General features: G+C 42.2%; 1 protein-coding gene across 14 annotated transcripts in view; it reads left to right on the top strand.

The window, feature by feature from the left end:
- Positions 1–17,734, top strand: part of MTSS1 (MTSS1, I-BAR domain containing) — a 192,076-nt gene that overhangs the window by 64,182 nt on the left and 110,160 nt on the right. The window contains exon 1 of one of the 14 annotated variants that reach the window (XM_025209883.1): positions 4,702–4,741. The exons of the other annotated variants lie outside the window; for them this stretch is intronic. The gene's annotated coding sequence lies outside the window, so the exon portion shown is untranslated. Of the gene's footprint in view, positions 1–4,701; positions 4,742–17,734 lie in introns of those variants that run through there. 14 annotated transcript variants of the gene reach the window in all.

Genomic DNA, 17,734 nt, shown 5'->3' with positions numbered 1-17,734 from the left:
TGCTTTTATTTTAGGGGGCCTGTGAGTCATCTGAATTTTGGAAAACCTTCCAGTGTCCTCTGTGGATGTTACACTTTGTCCTGGTTTTTTGAATTTCTGCTTGGTTGGCATTTTGAAGGTCACATACGGTTATTAAGCAGTTGCATGGGCTGCTGAGAGAGCCAGCTGGTCAGGATGGCATTCAACCAGCAATGCTGCTGCTGCTGCATGTGTGATTGGAGAAGTGGGGGAAAGGATTAGGAGAGGAAGACTGGTGTGTAGCACTCCTGTATTTCAGAATAATCATACTTTCAGTGGCTTCGCTGTTCACACGGCGGCACGCTGGGAAAAGCTATATGTGCGGGTACAAGATTTTGTGGTTTGACAGGTACCGAATTCCAAGAAGCTCTAACTTTTTTGTGACCTGGGCAGCTTGACTAACTATCAGTCATCCTCTCGGTTACAGCCACTAGAGCAGGGGTGGCCAACTTTGGCAAGGGGACCCACACGTGGCACAGGCAGCCTTTGCATGTGGCATGTGACAGATCGGGGAGGGGACAGGCAGCACAATTGCAGATGGGGCTTGGAGCAGAAAGCAGAGCAGCAACTTGGCCAGGCAGCATAGGGTGGGGGCAGACAGCTGAGCAGCAGCTTGGGTAAGGGAAAATGATTGGAGTGGCACTTGAGGAGGATGTGGGGCTAATGTGTGGCATGACTGACAAAGGGTCGCTCCCACTGCCTTAGAGGGTGTTTGGTCTTTCCCTGATGCATCCTATCCGGTAGAGAGCAGCAGTACCAGGTCTATGCGAGATGGGAAAAGGAGACTGCTGTCATGGATACTAAAGAAGTATGCTCATCAAAGACTGTATTCTTATTGCATTAATAATTTGGTTTCTCATTAGTCTGTTTCCTTTGAAGCATTTGTTCTTTGTTCAGTTTGTTTTTTATCCTGCACTACGTGCTTTGAAAGAATTCGGGGTGGAGAGTTAACCTGGTCCTTGTATATCAAACTACTGCTGCTGTCTGCAGTTTAGCAATACCCAAATATGTGCAGCATTGCGGCAGTGTCTAAAATGATACATGCCGACACATGGAGAGGGCTGAAAAGTGTGAGAAGTAGAGGAAAAGAGTGTAACTTAGTCTAACTCTCAGGTTAGATATGTACTTTCAGGGAGCTCCCACAGGATGAGGGGAACTTGGAGTAGTAAAAGCTGCAGCCAAAATGACATGTTGCTTTTTGCCTTTACTTCTTCGGAGGCATAAGGATGGGGAAACTCATGGAACCATATTGAGGAGAATAAAGATGTGAAATGGACTTTTAATTTTTCACTATATGCACTGAATATTGGGTAAACTTTACTGGACTTGCTTCAGCTTAAGTCTTTAAAGGAATCATGAGCTGGCTGGCTTATGTGGGTTCGTAAAGCAACACAGATCTCCTTTGAGTAAGTGCACAACGTGTTTTATTTTGAGTTGGAGTATATTTGTGTACTTTTAAGCAACTCCTATACTAGAACCACTCTTTAGTCATCTTGCAGTTCCTTTTCGGTTGATTGTCATTCCTTCGCTGAGAGAAGAATGTTTTTCATTTTTAGAAACTTATTGGCCATCCAGTTATGATTCAGTCTGTGGTTTTCTGAGTAATGACTTTGGCAGCACGAATCTTCAATGGTTACACAGAATTTTAAACAGCTGTTTGGTACAGGCCCAGACGTACTGAAAACAAGATTTAAATCTTTTTTCCATTACAGTAATGGTGTTTCCCCTATAGGCAGGACAACTGTTTATCTAATTATATGACAGACTTTTCAGCATTGGCAGTCCCAAAATATCAAATGGGTGAATTAATAGGGAGCAGGTGAACTTCTTCTTTGTGGAAAGGTTTAATGAATCTTAGCTGTTTGATGCATTGCCTCTGGCACAATTGCTTTTTTCTTCATAAAATCTGACATCATTTGTTCTGTTGTCTCAATGAGAATTACTTGCTTGTGTTCACACTTCTTTAATTATAAATGGTAGTACACCCAGTTGGATGTGGATAAGAGCTAGTGTCAGTCACAGATGGACCACACCAAAAAAACCCCCAAACCATAAAAATCCAACCCCCCCCTCCCCCCCCAAAAAGGGGGAAAAGAAATAATATTTTTTTTCACTAGTGGAAGAAGCATGCTGCCCTCATTAAATGGATCTGTTGGAGAGATGCTGAGTGTTGCTTCATAGGATTTTTAGCTTCAGATCCCAGGAACCATAGAACTGCCAGTGGTTGCATAGTACATGACACTTCTGTAGACTCTTTCACTGTAGGATCTCTGGAGACTTTCTCCTTAACCTGATGAGGTGGATGTAGACCCTGTTTTATGGAGGGGAAAACTGAGGCATCAAAGAGAGAAACTTGGGTAGAATAGCATTTGCCCTAGTCTTGGAGTGGAGCCTGAACCCACATTCAAGAGGTAAGATTTCTACAAAGTAAGTCTAAAACCCGCTTTGGAATGACAGGATGAATGTGTTCTTAACATTTATAGCACATCGTGGAAGTGCTGTTGGCTGAAAAAAGCAGAAGTGTGTTAGAAAATTAAATGTCCAATAAATAAAACTTTAGACAAAAGTAAGAGCTCTCAGCGCTAAGCACCATGTGCTTAGGATATTGTTGACTGCTGAGCTGATGAGCTCCACTTAACCACTTCTGTCCTTCTCTACTCATAAATGGCTTGACACACCTGTGCAATATGTGTCTGTGCATGTGCACTTTACCTGTTTCCTAACGATATTTTCGAGGCAAGCTTGAAGGCAGAAGAGAGAAGTGTTTTTCCGTTCCATCTGGAAAGTAACTCTTTGAAGGTCATTGGGAAAGCTGAAGTGGTTATATTTCATAACATGAATGCTCTGTGCTGGGGGCCAGAACCTGTGTTGATTACCTGGCAATATGGGAAATACTCGGCATGTATTCAGAGCATTAACATCTGGATATAACAAGACCACTGAGTTTGTCCAGCATAAAATGGAAGGCTTTGATCCACTGCCTCTGAGAACTTGCTACATTTTCAGTGGCGTCTTGCTTGCTTTTAGTTTCTTGAGGTGTCTTAAACTGATGTGATTCTCACGGACTATATAAAATGCTATCTTCCAGAAAACACCAAATATTTTTTCTACTTTTTTTTTTATAGGTCATATGTTTAGTCAAATTGACCTAATGATCTAATTGATTTGTCAAGTAGCTAGAAAACCAGCGTCACAGATTGGTTTATTCATGTGCACTAAGACTTATCTTCAGGCCTGAATTCTATCTAGGCTTCGCTTTCTACAGATTGATTTCAAAAGACTTTGTCAAGACAGATCACAAGGGAAATACCTGAAAAGATCCCAGAGATTAGTGAAACTATTGCAGAAAAATCAGTCAAAAATGGTAAATGAGTTTTGGCTTTTTAAAAATATTTTACGCTTTATAGGAGCAAATTGTTTTGAAATTCTAGTTTATTGGTTAAATGTACTTTTGTTGGATATTGATGCTTCCAAACTGCTGCTTTGAAGTAATATTTGGTGGTATCTCTGCTATGATATGCTGTTTCACTTCCTGTGGGGATCGCTACAAGCCAGTGTTTAAGTGACTATTTCCACTTGGGAGTTGAAGCCGCTACACCATCATACTGTAAACCTGAAACGGCTCATTTGAGTTATTGAAGAACGTACAGTGTGTTATAACAGAGCTTTTAAACGTGGCCATAAATTATCCATGGAAAAGTGCCTTCAGATAGGATCCCCTTGATGATTGGTAAGTACAATTAATATAACCATCTTGCCACAGCTTTACATTTTGGTTTAGCAACTCCTCAGTTTCAGGAGAGCCTTGGGACTCACCGGATTTCAATTATCTCCCTGATCCTGGAGGTAGGATTTTAACTTGACATTAATTATGTTTCCCTGGGGCAAATCAGGCTGCAAGGAAGTGGCAACAGTTCTCAGATTGGACCAATTACTTTAAACCTCTAAAGCAAAAAAATATATATACTTTATGTGGGGGAGGGCATTTAATGTTGTTTTAGGGATAGCTTTCAAGCTGCTTTCCAAGAAGCATAAAAAATAGTATGCTGTTAGTGGGAATGTCCAGGTCTATTGTTGCCAAATTTTATTGCGTGTCTGGTGTCTACCTTGGAGCTTTAGCATCTTGATTCATCTGAATTTGAGATTCAGTTTTCATATTCTGAATGTTTCTCTTCTTCCTCCATACTGAAGAGATCTTGAAAATGTGCCCCCCCCCCCCTTTTGGGGGGGTGGGGAGAAAGAAAGAAAAAGAACAACTCAGAAGGCAAATAACGTTTTCAGTAGGGTGTTTTTGAAAACCCCATCATCATTTAAACATTTAAGGTTGGCGGTGCCACAGGCATGCTTCACTGAATTCAATGCTAAACCCTGTCAAAAGCCAGGTCCTGAGTTCAGCTTGATAGCATTGCACTACAGACCAAAAAATTGCTTTTGAATGCCACAATGGAGAGATTCCAAAGTTTTCAGGCATCACTTTCAGCCAGATTGGTAGCGTTTGGGGGCCAATTGGAAAGTGTGAAAGAGAGAAATGAGAACACTTGTTTGTTTTCTGATTAACAAAACCAGCAGCTTCACCTATCTCTGCAGTGGATTGTAGATCAAACACGTGGGTGAATTGCCTTCATTTGCAAGTGGGGAATGAGGGGGACACAGAGCTCCTGGCATAAGGAGGAGACCTGAATGCTGTGAATAAGGAAGGAATTAGGGGTCTGCAGTAAGCCAAGTAAGTAAGAAGTAGAGGAGGCTGGCCAGGCTGGTGGTGCACACTTTACGGCAGGGGCGGGCAATTATTTTGGGCAGAAGGCTGCTTACTGAGTTTTGGCAAGCCATCAAGGGCTGCATGACAGGCAGCCAGGGGCAGATTAATATTAATTTTCTAAATTTTTTAAGGGCCCCGTGGGCCAGATAGCATGTCCTGACGGGCCACATTTGGCCCGTGGGCCACATTTTGCTCACCCCTGCTTTACAGGATGGGGATTGGAGGCATGTTAAGATTCCCACAGCTGTTTACAGTGAGCTCAGCCTACACAAACAATGAGGGGTGCATGTTTTTTTTTCCCTGTTAGGATGCTTCCACATCATTTTCACTCAGTTTTCCTGTGGGTTTTTTCTCTCCTTGCCCAGTTTGTGTCATAGCTGCAGATGCTGAGGCTGGAACAGTTTACTTCTCAATTACTAAAGGTAGCCAAGCTAAAATTCTGCCTCTCTTCCACCTAACCCTTTCTCATATGGTTCTCATACTCAAAAAGCCACTTGAATACAAGGCAGACAAGGTTCTTTTCTGTGGATCTGATATCTTTTATTAGACCTACTTAAATAGTTGGAAAAAAAATTTTAAGCAAGCTTTCGGGTTCAAAAACCCTTCATTTTTGAGCCCGAAAGCTTGCTTAAAAGTTGATTAAATAAAAGATATCAGATTCACCCAAAGAACCTTGTCTGCCTATGTCCTTAGACCAACATGGCTACAACCTACATCTCTGTAACTTGAATGTAAAGCATTGAGTGACTCTTGGTGCTATACGTGCATGAGCAGTGGAGTATGTGAGCTTCAGTAATGACCTGGCTGATGTGGAAATGACTCTGTTCCCAGAGACTTTCCTGCTGTATTTGACACATTTTAATAGATGGACCAAAACTGTTTAGTCCTGGCATGTGGGGTGTGTTTTTGGAGAAATTTTGCTTGCCAGGATTAGACGTTTGTAGGAAGCTTCTAAACATTTTAACTGTGAATTTATTGTTGTTCACTGTGTTTTCATATGTGATCTGATTTATTTATTTATTTATTTATTTATTTTTAAATTTCTGGTAGCCCATAGCTACCACCTAGTAGCTCTGTAGCAGGCTACTGAGACTTGCCTGTCTCTTTGTAAGTGAAAAGCCCAGCACTGTATAATGAGATTACATAAAAGTAATGGAACACTTTTAAAACATTCAGAATGCAGTGGATGTGCTATGCATGGAGTAGTTTTTCAGCTGCTTGCTTGATAAGTTTGAAGGGACACTTGGAAAGTATATTGTATACAAGCTTTAGGCAGAAAACTTGGATTAGTTCTTATTTTATAGAGGTTTGCTTTCCAAAATCCGATCGAATGGACATTTGTATGACGACTATTTTTTTTCAATTAAGACCTTTGAATGTAAATGTTCTTCAACAAAGTTTTCAATGCAAAGATTAACCATGTATCAGAAAAAGGAATTCTGATCATCTTACAGCCAAAAAAAAAAAAAAAAAAAAAAATCACTTGTTTCGCTGTTGTCCAAGAGGAGTGCTGGGTGTTTAAACGCCCCCCCCCCGCAAAAAAACCCCCAAACTAGCTCCTTTTAAAAGATGTTCAGTTTTGAATATCTAAGTTAATAACAGAAGATGTGTGTTTCAGATTTTTTTTTTAGTATCCTATTCAAAAAAGATAGTCTGTAATAGTTAACTTCTGAGTAACTATTCATGTTAAAAACATTAATCTTGCTACTTAATAAATTTCCTGCAGTATCTAAAAAAAAAGAAAAAAAGGATTTGTTACAATCATAAATAATTGTCTGTGCTTACTTAGTGCCATTTTACTTCATAATTTGAAACGGGGCCTGAAGTATTTAGGGCATCTTGTTTCCTAAAATGATAAAATTGTTAGCTGTGTTCTGCCGGAAGAGGCGGAAAGGCAATATTTACATGCAGGGACGAGATGGATGCTAATCCACAGGAACCACAGTACTCCAGAAAAGTTGCTGTTAGCAATCTGTTGTAAACTTTGGTCAAAGGGCTGCAACTTGGAGCAATAAAACTACCACTTGTCACTGAAAGGCTTTCTTTATGGGAGTTGCTCTCCTCCTTGTTTAGTTAATATTTAATTGCGTTAATAACTAGTGTGACAAGTTTGCTGCTATCCTGGAATAATATCACTGTTTTGTTGGTGTTTTAGAAGTGGCTTGGTTAATGCATGCAGGTGACAGAAGGATGGAGAACAGGTAGAACTGGTGACCATAGAAGTGAGAACTGGGGAGAAGATGATGCAGAACGCAATTTTTAAAGAAACACTTGTGCAGTCAATAAGACACAGGGGTTTTTTTAATCTGTTTCTCCAATATGTGGAAGCATAAAGAGAAAGGTTGCATTATCAGAGATCAAAGCCTTCTACTAGCCAGTGGTGATAGAAAAACTGCATTATCCTAAAATAAAGAATGGAAGCACAGATGGTAGGAAACGCATCCAAATGTTTGACAGGCTGCAGCCAAGAAATGGTCAGTGATAAATTTGAGACACGGGTTTAAACTTGAAACATGACTGAGAGAACCCTGGCCTGGGAAGATGCCCAGAATGGTGCATCTGTTTGGGACAAGTACTAGAGTACTCTTGCATTTTGGCACTCTGTACATTGCCTGTCATACTAGTTGTGAACTCTGAATTGCGATGAAGGACCAAGTCTTTTGCTACAGGAAGTGTTTGTTTAAGGAAAAGAGTTGGCCATATTCAGCTGTAGGTATGCAAGTGAGACACCACTTGATGACACCCCCTGTATTTTCTGTACTTCTCTGTACAAATATGCTTATGCTTACATACACTCCCTTGAGTCTGGCAGACAAAATGCAAAGGTATGAATACCGAAATTTGCTATCATAGCTATCCTATCAGAGTTGAAGTAGGTAGCAGCTGGGATTCAGTATTTCACACAGTCTACTGGAAACATTAGAAAGCACTGTGCAGCAGAGCTAGCTCGGTTCCCATAAACACAGTGCCAAGTTTCATATTATTGACAGTAATAGATATTAAGGTAATGTGTACCTATTGAAATAGTATAGTCTCCCACAGGAGCTGGCCTAGCTAAACTCTTCTGAACTTGTTGTTTTCATGGCTCAGACACCTCTCTTCCCTTTTAAATAGATGTACTTCTAGTGTATGTGTAGGGGGGCAGGGGTGGGGGAGTAATCGGTTTTAACAACAAGACAAGAATTTTGTCCTGCCCTTTTCTCATACTAACTGATACAGTGGGTGTCAGCTAAATCTGGCCACCGGCTTTAAGTTGACAGCCTCTGCCTTAGAACAACCTAGTGTCTTTGCTTTCAAGTAAAACCAAGGCCTACTAAAAGAAATTGGTCTGTAACTGGACCCTGATATATCTTGCTCTTTTTAGGCCAAGTTGTAATGAGTCTTATCAAAAGAGCTTCCCAAGCCAGGAATTTGACCAAGAAGAGCCAAGTAGGGCAGAATGCTTGGAATCGACAGGCAGGCAGCTGACAGGCTTGCAGACTTGGACACACAGCTTTAGGGCAAACTACAGATCCTGCAAAACCAATTAAGTGCAAAAATACCTGGCTGGAATTTAGGAGCTGCAATATTCTCAGGGTTTCCTGATTTTGACACTGGATACATGTGTTTTTTTTAATGTTTGATAATCCAATTAACTATCTTGACTTGAGCGGACAACTATTGTTGTGCAGTTACAACATCCCAAGCCCCAAGTAGTTAAGTTTTGAGCCAAGGAGGTACCAGGACATACGGAGGACCCTTTCTTTGATGTAGAAGTGAGCAAACCTTTGCCTCCAAAGTAAGGGGATCTAGATCTCTTCAGCCAAGGCCAGCTACCAGTGAACAGCTTCCTTCCAGTCCTTATGTTTTCATGGTAGGTTAAGAGTGCTAAAGGCGGCAGAACATGGCATGGACCATTTAAGGCTCTGTCTAGAGATGCAACGAAACTTTTACATTTGAATATGACTGCAGGAGCTCCTGAAAAAAGAGGCCTAAGAAACTGCCTTACCCTCTGCTTCCTTATTCAGTTCTAGTTTAGGAAAAAGTTTCGTGGCTGTGTCCTCATTCGACTTGCTGATGTAATATTAGGCTGGACTGTCTAGGAAGAATGTGATCAGTCATGTGGAGGAACCTGGATTATACAAGTGATGTGATCCACATGTGATCCATATTTTTACTAAAATGGAAAAAGTTGCAAAATGAAATTTGGCTATTCATGGTCTGATTAACCTTTTATCCTTTTTTTTTGGTAGTAGCAGAGTTTAATGTTTGCCTGATGTGACTATCTCTGCCTTACGTTAGAATAAAAAAACCTTGCAAAATTTTACAATATGAATAACTTTTATGTGTGTGTTTTAAGTATGGCTGGCTTGTAATGTGTTTTTTCTCTCTTCCTCACATTTGTCTATCATAGTGCAGGACAGGCAAGTAAATGTCGAGTCTGTGCTGTTTAAACTTTCATAGTAATTTTGCAAGACTTGCACTGAATATTTTGGTTTTTACCTTTTTACCCCGAGTTATTTCAGAGTACATCATAACGCACAGTATGCAAATCTGATTGTCCGCCTGTGTGCAGGGCAAATGGAGATGCTGTTTAGGTGCTTGGCTACAACTCGTGATATGTTGAAACTTGTTTTATTGAGAGGAAGTATGGGTGAGGCTACCTGGTTTATCTTCCTGTTTGTTCTTGGTGATTCATTCTCCTACCATCTGCACAAGAAAAACAAAGTGGATATCATATTGCTACCTTGCATCTCTTCCCTGGTCTTCCACTGCCTCTGAGAGGGTAGGGGCGGGATAAGGTGAGAATATCACCTAATGATACGTTGAGTCACACCGAGATTACAGATAATCTTATAGGTTTTGTCAAAACTAATCCATATTACTCGAGTTGCACATAGTATTTTTGCCTTAATCTGTTATATATTCTGTCTAGATTGTATTTCCACAAAGGGTTTATTCTGTGGGGAAATTACCATCCTTGCAACATTTTTTTTCCAAAATGGTTCAGTAGATTTGCAGAGTCACTAGTCTGGAATAAAATTCTCCTGCTCTCCCAGGTAGGCAAGTGTCTCTTCACTCTTCCAGTATTGCACTGTGGGATATGAACTGAATGAATCCAAATCCTGATTTCAGGAGTGAAATCACTGCTTGTGGCCCACAAACAAGGATGCTGCCAGTTGTGCCAAACTTGAAGTAGCATGCCTGCTGAGTTGTGCTTTCTCTCTCTCGGTGTTTGTGCTGGTTTCGTTCTTTCATGTTTTGCACTGATCTCAGTGCTAACTTCTAGGAAGACCTTTCATCTATAAAGACCTGTAATCTGTCATTATGCAGTTGTTTGCTTATCTAAGCTTTGTTTGAAGATCTAAAATGTTGGAGTCCATCTCACTAATGGTACTGTCATACTGATAGTCTTTCATATAAAAAATCAAGCGTTTTTCAGGGCAGTAAGACAGCTGCATTTGCTTTTTTATATGATAACTTTTAGGAATGTTTTGAGCTACGTGATGACCTCTTTGAAAAGAAGGGAGGGATTACTTTGATTTATTTGTATTGCAGTAGTGCCCAGTCCTGGACCTAGGGCCCCAACGTGCTGTGCCTCGTACAGACAGAACACAGAGCTAACAACTCGGGGTAAAACAAGGGACAACAGCAGCACAGGGAAACGAGACAGTTCTGGTTGATGTTGTTGTAGGCAGTGATCTTAGTTCACTATTTACCCAATCTTTGTCTTAACTCTCATCAAGATTTTGTTTTTGTAGGTGTTACAAGGGGATTTGAAGATATGTATAAGGAGTTTCTTCCAAGCATTGAAGGGCAGAGCAAGGTTCCTTCTTGAGTTCTTTAACATGGCATAAGTGGTGCAGACTTTGAGAGTGAAAAGTAGCTTATGTTTCCTTGGGGTAAAGGAAATTGAGCCAGTGCAGGGATGCAAAGCAAGCAGCTAGAAAAATACAAATGTCCCAGTAACTTTTTGAGTGGAGATTGTTTGTTTGTCAGCCGGTTCCAGTATTGAGATGACAGCCTGGACACAAGCTTTACGGTGATGAATTGGAAGGCTGCATCTTGGAGGTGGTCATGCAGCTTAATCAGTAAAATTTAGGTACAACCAGTGTTCCCTCTAAGCTGTGCATGGCCATACACAAGTAAAAGTCTTGCCTTGCACTAACTTTTTAAGGCTGTGCACCTGCCTGGAGAGGAGCTGGGCACAGCGTAGCGGAGGCACTGGGGCCGGCGTGGGAGACTTACCAAAGCTAAGTTCCTCGCTCCTCATGCAGGGCAGGCAGCGGCTCCTCCCTGGGGCTAGGGCCTGGCGTGGGCTCTGCCGGCTCCGGGGAACTGCTCCACTCCCCTGCATTGCCTCAGGGAGCAAGGAGGCCCGTGGCATCAGGGCTGAGGAGTGGAGCAGTTCCCCGGAGCCAGCAGAGCCTGCACCAGCCCCTATCCCTGCCTTGCCTCACATCAGGGAGAAGCCGCTGCCTGCCCCGCATTAGGCTCTGCCGGCGCTGGGGAACTGCTCTACTCCCCAGCCCTGATGCCATGTGCTTCCTCGCTCCCCAAGGTGATGCGGGCGAGCGGAGCAGTTCCCTGGAGCCTGCCCCCACCTCGCCTTGGGGAGGAGCCGCTGCCTGCCCTGTATGAGGAGTGAGGAGCTTACCTTAGGTAAGTGTCCCACGCTGGCCCCGGTGCCTCCGTTTCAGTCCTATTGATTGATTTGTGTCCAGCCCATGGCTGGGCCACAGCGCTCCACTGCACTTCTCTGGGCAGCTGTTGGCATGGAGAAGGGTGGTGGCCAAACCCTGCCCGCTCCCACCTAGATGCTTACTTTGGGACACTTACCGGCGGACCGCACTGTGCCGAAAGGGGGAGGCAGGACCAAAGAGGCGTGCTCACGGACTGCTACTCCTTAGAGGGAACATTGGGTACAACCTGAATGTATCTTAAGCCTAATTTGAAGAGGTGGTTTATACATGGATCCCCTTACCAGGTAAGAGAGTGGTGGTATCCATAATGCCCAAAAATGAGGATGCGGTTACCATATGATTTCTGTTTTGGTCTCGCTGAATTTGAGGCCTGAACATCCATAAGAAAATGGCAGTCCAGGAATTTAGGTTGGACAGAAGGAGGCAGTTTCCTGAGGTAGAGCATTAATCAGTGTAGGGGTAATTGAATCTGTTTTTGCAGTTGCTAGAGACAAGGACCCAGGTTCTCAAAAATACTAGGCACATTAACTCCTATATTGGCATACAAATCTCTTAACTTCAATAGGCCTGAGATGCCTAAGTATGTTTTGAGGATTTGGGCCAAGGTTTGGAGAGGGGAAGAAAATGTAACAAAGTGAACCCTGCAAAACCCAGCTGAAAGCTGGTGGGGGAGTGGAAGAGGGAAAACCCAAAAAGGGCTGAATTGCAAGAGCCAAGGGAAAACAAAGTCAACAATGCTTCTCTTCTTGAAAGCACTGAAGGCAGCTGATAGGACAGGGGTGGGCAAGTATTTTGGGCAGAGGTCCGCTTACTGAGTTTCAGCAAGCCATTGAGGGCTGCATGACAGGCAGCCTAGGGCAGATTAATATTCATTTTCTAAACTTTTTAGGGGCCCCGCAGGCCGGATAGAGTGGCTTGGTGGGCCACATTTTGCCCACCCCTGTGGTTGGACCCGAGGAGGATGAAAATGGAGTACTGGGAAAGGATGGAATTTTTCTGTCTTTGATTTATGATTCTAGTTTTTATGTTGTTCAGGGAATATATTTGTGGTACAGGTTTCTCTCGTTTTATGCAGGTTCTGTATGTGTGAATTTGCTCTTATGCAGTGATCCTTTTAATACCAAAAATTAATTGTATGCAAGGTAAATTCACTCTTATGTGATCAATGAGGTGGAAGCCTGCAATCAGCTGCTGTGTGCGGTACATTGTGTGAGTGACGCACATCAAAATAATCGCTTGTGTGGATCTGTGCTCCTTGCTCATTGTCTGCGACATGTTTCTCTAATTGCCATCCTCATTATGATGGTGACCTATGCTTGTGTACATTATGATGGTGAACTGTACTGTCTGCTGTTGGCGAGTACCAAAATTATCTTGTAAAAGTGGTAGAAACAGGTCTGGGGGGTCAGTACAGTAGAGATCTTGGAAGGTACATTTCCCTATTTGTTGCATTGTAAAGTGAGGTCCCTTTATGTGAATTTGAGTTGCAAACTGTTTTCCAGGAATGCATGTATAGCATAAAGCAAGGGAAACCTGTATGCTGCTTAGGGGTATGTAGTAGGCTTCATGTTTTCAGGGGCTGTAGCCCAGTGGAGCTGGCTGCATATACCAGGCTGCTTCTGCCAGATGTTACAGCCCAGCTGCAGGCAGTCAGGGATTGCAGGCTGCCTAGGAGGGTCAGCTGTGAAGGGCCAGCTGTGAAGGATAACTAGGTTGCACACAGGAATTTAAGGGCTCCCAGGGAGAGTGAGAGATACTAGGCTAGCAGCAGCAACACCGGGCCAGGGTACTTTCCCAGGGCCTGGGAAAAGACCCTAATGAGCCAGGAAAATCATGCCAGAGAGAGGGAGGGAAGACTGCAGTGCTGAGGGAGCAGCATGAAGCCAGTCATTCTCTCAGGATCTGAGAAAAGGCCCTGACTGCGTTAACCCCGTGTGGACTATGTTTGTTTGTTTTCTGAGTTGGTGATCAATGTTTGTGGTGTTTCCTGGGAGGCAAGTGTGTCCAGGAAAATAAAGAATTGTGCTGAGCTTTTAAAGACTGTTTGAGCTAAGCAAATGCAACCAGCTTCAGAGCAATTGTTAGAAATTTGCCATTTGCGTAGATAATTCTGTGCTGTAGGATTTGCTATGGAAATGTTAGGAATGAAACCAAAGGATGGGGCACTTGAAACCCCTTTATTAGAGGGGAATGTAGAATGAACATTATGGACTAGAGGGACCTGCCTGTTAATCGTTTTAGAATGAGTTTGTCTTTATTTACTGTTTGCTGCTTTGTTTGTGTTGTTCCCCCCTCCCCCCCACTGAGTTTTTAATGAGCATAGATATGGACCCTGAGCTCCTCTGTCTTACATTTTTTTTTTCGCTTTTAAATGGATTTTAGCGGGAGAAAAATCAATATAGAGTATAGTTTAAAGGACTGGGGTTTTTTGTTTTTGTTCTTCCTTTTTGTTTTTTAATTAAGTGATCCCTCTGACTATTTTGGCTTGGCTGTTCCATGTAAGGAACCAAGGTTTGGGGGTTTGTTTGTTTTTTAAGTTTATTGCATCTGCAGCGTGGGCAGTGTTGTTTTGCATTATAACCACATAGGGGAGGTAGGTTTTAATCTCCCACTTTTGCTTCCACTAAAATAAAAACCTGTACCTCGTTGAGTTTGCATGCTGGATGCAATCTATTTAATACGTTTCAGAAGAAAGCTGATTTCTAACTGGTAGTACCCTTTCAGATTGAAATGGTGCCCAGAGCTTTTTTCGGTAGCTCAGAATAACACAGGTATGTGTGTAATAAGTTTTCTGAAGCTGCATATGCAAATGTAGATTTTCATTGTAGTCCCTTTGGGATACTAGTTTTCCATTTAACATGAAACACAATCTCTGAAATAAATTAGAAAATTTAAAGGGGTGATGCAGCCCCAGCTTTTTACAGGAAGTAAGATGGACACTCTTCTCTCCCATATTGTTCTTGCTCTAGCATTACATATATTAATACCAGTTATAACAAGAATGGTTTTCAAGAGATATTTAACATGCCAGTTGTTCAGTGTTTTGTTTTGCATCATTTGCATTGGTTTGGACTCTTCTGTTTAGACTTGAAGGAATGCATATTTCACATGGGTGTAAATCAGTGTGTCTGAGACTTGCATAGTTAAGTGAATAACCTCTTACAGTATTGTGGAGTAATGCTGCATATGGTGTGAGATGGCACTCCCAGTTAGATTTTAAACTTCTGAGACCACCAGGAAATCCTCCCAAAACCATCTCTTGAATCTTTCCATGTGTGACTTTGCTTTAAAAGTGTGTTGCATTTTTAAGCTTTTGTACAAAACTCCAGAAGGACTGAAAGATGTAAGGTCTTGCATTGGATGCTGCTGGGGATTTTTACCTCTGTAGTCAAGGTCAGAAGGTGCTTATCTGCTGGCTTTTTGAGCTGTGTGACAGTGAATTTAATCTTGCTCCAGTTCCTAGAGCACAAAAGTTTAACATGACCCAAACCACCAGCAGTCCTTGGAGTTTCAGCAGAAAAGCCAAAGATGTTATAGGCCGCAGTGAAGGATTGTCTCCTTGGAGGGTGAAGCAGGTTATCTTGCAGCATTGTTGCTTGGCCTTTGCAAAGAGGACTGTGCTTTTGAGTTGCTGTTCTGGTGTCTGCCAGATAAAAATCTTAAATTAATTTAATATTTTTCTGCATAGAACCTGTCAGAAGAAACACTCTTTAGTATTTGTAGCGTATGCCCATGTGGTGGTTCTTGTGGTGGCTTGTTGCCCTTTTCTTTTTGTGTAGCTGCATTATAGAAAGTTAAGGAATGGTCTGTGGTGTTAACGGAGAGGATGTGAAACGGCTGAAGCTGTAGGGCTGTGTCTGCACTGTGTCAAAATAGGGAGGCCTGGGTACAATGGGTATATGTGTTTCCGATTCTGGAGAAGTCTGGAACGAAACCGCAGTCAGCATGTTTAATAAGTAAAATACGTTCAGCTTGGAGGGCTGTATGGTCATAGTTGTGCTGTTGGGAAGGGGCTCCATTTTCTAACTGGATTAAATAAATAAACAAACAGTTTCCCTTTCTACATTGAAATATTTTCTTTAAAATACATTGGGGGGCAAATGCAGCAGGACCTTTAACACAAGCTTGCAAAACTAGATGTTTTCATGCATGCTTCTGCTCTCCGTGGTCCGTGTTTGGTCACCCCTTGCTTCTGGGCTTTTGTTGGCTCCCTGTAAGGGCCAGGAAGGATTTTTTCCTCATGTGAATGCTGCTGGCTCCTGGCGTTTGGGTGCGTATTTCTTTTTCTGAGGCAGTGACATACCCCAGCCAAAACCTTAGTTGTGGCTATGTTGATATTCCCTGACGGTACCCAGAAAACGGGCTCCTGGCTGGAGATCCTGACTTACAACGTACCCTCTGGTCTTGATCTTCTGCTCGGGTTCAAACCGATTGCCAGATTTAGGATCAGCAAGGAATTTTCCCCCTATGGCACCTTGGGGGTTGAGGAAGAGGGGTTTGCCTCTTGGTAGTTTGAACTATGGTCTTCCTCTTAGGATCCTCCGAACACATGTTAACCAACTACCTGCCATGGTGGCAGCAGGGCATTGGTGGTGCCCTTGTCTCCCCTGCTCTCTGCCTCTGGCATGCTATAGGTGCTATAGGATTTTTTTGATGTTTCTAATACTGTGCTTTGTAGCTGTGCCTGAAGGTTTGAAGTGGTGATTTCAGAGATTTTTACCTACAAATGAAGGGGATTGGGCTTGCTAAGGCTGGAAGGAACTACCTCCATGTTCCTTAATTTTTGACAGAATAGCTAGTTGTCATTTATGTGTTTTAAAGGGATTGAGGTTGGATTGCTCCAAGGACTTCCATTCTGACTTTCAACTTCTGTGTTCCAGTAAACTAGTTTCCTGCATAGAATTAGCCGCGTGCTACTTTTTGCATCTGTCAAACTTTTGATTATAGTCATGTTATTTAAAAGGAAACGAGTAATTATAAGAATTAAATTGCTCAGGTGGAGAAAGTGAGGGGAAACCCTTGATTTGTTCTTCATGTGGCATGAAAATTTGACATTTTCCATTTAAAGTTTAGACCCTGTCAGAAAATGTTTCGTTCAGCCTCTGCTTGCTATCAAGTTCCATGTTCTTGGTTGGTTTCTTTTCAAATTAGAGAGAGAAATAGTCTGTGCATGGAATGTAAGATTAGTCTGTTTATCTCATTAAGAAGATGAAATGTGCTGACACAGCTTTTACACTTTTTTTTCTTTATTTGCATCACATTTTTCCATTGAAAGCTTCCTCTCCACTTGTTCTGTAGCACAGTGAATGATGCTCCTATGGGAAAGATGACAGGACCTGGGAGACCAGAACTTTTGGATTTTGCTTCCGACTGTGACACCTGTGTAACCCTAGGCAAAGCACTCCCTGCTTAGGCAAGGCACGTAAGGCTGGATTTAGTCTCTCCTGATATAGGTGGGAATGTTTTCATTGACTGTAAGCTCTGAATTGGGCCCTTAGCTTGGGCTGTAGCTCCCCATATGTAAATGTAAGCCTAGCCATGTCCAAAGAAAACGACGGCTCCTAACCACAAGGGTTACATGCAAGAAATTTCAGCCGTTGTTTAATCAAAGAATTCATATTTTCCTTGGCTTTATCAAGTGACTCTTTGTAAACTTTTTTTTTTTGGTAGATTTTGCTTTAACAAACCATTGGGTCAGTCTCGATCGTCAGAGATGCTCTGTAAGAAGAGCACTTGCAATATAATAAACAGAAATAGAAAATCAATGCAGAGATAAAGCTGTGCTTGCGTGCCAAGTACTGCAAAAGGCCTACTAGCCTGCAGGGCACAAGCAGAATCGCACGTCCCATTCAGAATGAGCAGCTCACTGGTTTTTCACTGCTCCCCCCTAGCATCATCTCTTCTTGTTTGTTTCTGCTTTCCTAGAGAGCGCCGCATAATAGCATGAACGCTGTACCGCTTGACATGTATGGGGGGTGGCTGTAGGCCAATTTGAAATAGGACTGGCAAGCTTAATTTGATTTCTAAAACCTTAATGACCAGGGATCCAGGTTTTCTCTGTTTTTAAAAATCGCAAATTCCCTGATTTAAAACCCCTAAAATCTGTATTTTTCCATGATTAAAATCAAACGCTTCTGTGTATGTGTGTTTCAGTTGAACACTATTTTATTGATTTTTATATTTACAATTTTAAAGTAACTTGGAAGCCTGCCATAGCCTCAATCACTATAATAAAATAGTGATTTTTATCATGGAAAATCAGAGCTCTTCCTGT

Source organism: Alligator sinensis, unplaced genomic scaffold (genome assembly GCF_000455745.1).
Source record: "Alligator sinensis unplaced genomic scaffold, ASM45574v1 scaffold681_1, whole genome shotgun sequence".
Classification (NCBI taxonomy): domain Eukaryota; kingdom Metazoa; phylum Chordata; order Crocodylia; family Alligatoridae; genus Alligator; species Alligator sinensis.
Note: the sequence above shows the minus strand (reverse complement) of the source record. Positions and strands in the feature narration are given on the sequence as shown.